This window comes from Arachis hypogaea, chromosome 1 (genome assembly GCF_003086295.3).
Source record: "Arachis hypogaea cultivar Tifrunner chromosome 1, arahy.Tifrunner.gnm2.J5K5, whole genome shotgun sequence".
NCBI lineage: Eukaryota > Viridiplantae > Streptophyta > Magnoliopsida > Fabales > Fabaceae > Arachis > Arachis hypogaea.
The window spans coordinates 66,720,149-66,722,648 of record NC_092036.1 but is presented as its reverse complement, the minus strand read 5'-3'; positions in this window follow the sequence as shown (position 1 = coordinate 66,722,648).

Below are 2,500 nucleotides of genomic sequence, written 5' to 3'. Positions count from 1 at the left end.
CATCATGCATCTTGCTGGCATTGTGCCTAGCAAGCCTTTGGGCAACTCGAGTTTCGGCAGCACGACACCCCTCCCCCCTATAATAGGCTGCCGAGCCATTACCAAAGTGCCACGGGTAGACATCCTTTTCCGTGAGGAGACATACTCAAGGAAACTGCTCTAGAGGTCGAATTTCGACGCCGTTTTTTGCGACAATCTCTAGAAAAATAAGATCTTTCCATCCACCAAATTTGGTGAATTTACACCGTGTGGATTTTTTTTGCCGATTTTTTCCCACCCGAAAAGCCGGAAATTCAAAAAAAAATGAAAAACGGAGCAAAAGTGCGATTTTTGACCTGGATTTTTTTGTGCAGCCTTCAAATAATATTACCAAGGTTCCCTCAAAACTTTAGGAAAAGTGCACGAGCCAATTGTGAGATATGAAAATTTGGGTCCTCCGTTGCAACGCTCCGAGCCATCGTTGCAACGGCGGGTGCCTCCGTTGCAACGCTCCCAGCCAACGATCCACCAAACCCAGCCTCCGTTGCAACGCTCCCAGCCAACGATGCATCGTGCCCAGCATGCGTTGCAACGCTCCCTGCCTCCGTTGCAACGACCCCGGCCAACGTTGCAACGCGCCCTGCCTCCGGTGCAACGGCCACGGCCAGCGTTGCATGGCGCCCTGCCTCCGTTGCAACGACCCCAGCCAACGTTGCAACGCGTCCGGCATCCGTTGCAACGCGCCCTGCCTCCGTTGCACCGCGCCCAGCATCCGTTGCAACGCCCCCAGCCAACGTTGCAACGCGCACAGCATCCGTTGCAACGGCCCCCAGCCAACGCTGCAACACGCCCTGCCTCCGATGCAACGGCCACGGCCAGCGTTGCATGGCGCCCTGCCTCTGTTGCAACGACCCCAGCCAACGTTGCAACGCGTCCGGCATCCGTTGCAACGCGCCCTGCCTACGTTGCACCGAGCCCAACATCCGTTGCAACGGCCCCAGCCATCGTTGCAACGCGACCTGCCTCCGTTGCAACCCCCTCGGCCAACGTTGCAACGCGCCCGGCATCCGTTGCAACGGCCCCCTGCCAACGTTGCACCGCGCCCGGCATCCGTTGCAACGCCCCCAGCATCTGTTGCAACGGCCCCCAGCCAACGCTGCAACGCGCCCTGCCTCCGGTGCAACGGCAACGGCCGACGTTGCAAGCTGCCCTGTCTCCGTTGCAACGACCCCAGCCAACGTTGCACCGCCTGGCATCCGTTGCAACGGCTCCCAGCCAACGTTGCAACGCGACCTGCCTCCGTTGCAACGACCCCAGCCAACGTTGCAATGCGCCCGGCTTCCGTTGCAACGCCCCCCGGCCAACGATGCAACGCGACCTGCTTCAGTTGCACCGGCCCCCTGCCAACGCTGCAACGCGCCTAGCATCCGTTGCAACGCCCCCAGCCAACGTTGCAACGCGCCCGGCATCCGTTGCAACGGCCCCCAGCCAACACTGCAACGCGCCCTGCCTCCGGTGCAACGGCCACGGCCAGCGTTGCATGGCGCCCTGCCTCCGTTGCAACGACCCCAGCCAATGTTGCAACACGTCCGGCATCCGTTGCAACGCGCCCTGCCTCCGTTGCACCGCGCCAAGCATCCGTCGCAACGGCCCCCAGCCATCGTTGCAACGCGACCTGCCTCCATTGCAACCCCCTCGGCCAACGTTGCAACACGCCCGGCCAACGTTGCAACGCCCCCAGCCAACGTTGCAACGCGCCCGGCATCCATTGCAACGGCCCCCTGCCAACGTTGCACCGCGCCCGGCATCCGTTGCAACGCCCCCAGCATCTGTTGCAACGGCCCCCAGCCAACGCTGCAACGCGCCCTGCCTCCGGTGCAACGGCCACGGCCGACGTTGCAAGCCGCGCTGTCTCCGTTGCAACGACCCCAGCCAATGTTGCACCGCCCCCTGCCTCCGTTGCAACGGCCACGGCCAACGTTGCAAGGCGCCCTGCCTCTGTTGCAACGACCCCAGCCAACGTTGCAACGCGTCCGACATCCGTTGCAACGCGCCCTGCCTCCGTTGCAACGCCGCCGGCCAACGTTGCAACGCCGCCGGCCAACGCTGCAACGCGCCCGGCATCCGTTGCACCGCCCCCAGCCAGCACTGCAACGCGACCTGCCTCCGTTGCAACGCCGCCCAGCCAACGCTGCAACGCGCCCGGCATCCGCTGCACCGCCCCCCAGCCAACGCTGTAACGCGACCTGCCTCCGTTGCAATGCCGCCCAGCCAACGTTGCAACTCGCCCGGCATCCGTTGCAACGGCCCCCAGCCAACGTTGCAACGCGACCCTCCTCCGTTGCAACGCCCCCAGCCAACGTTGCAACGCCACCTGCCTCGCAGGGTGCCTGCTCACCCTTTCCCGGGCGCGTCTTTCTACGTGGACCACGTGCCGAGTCTAGGCGTGGCCCGACCTCGGCGGGTGCCAGCTCTCCCTCGGGCCACGTCCTTCCCCGGTTGACTGCGTGCCGGGTCTTGC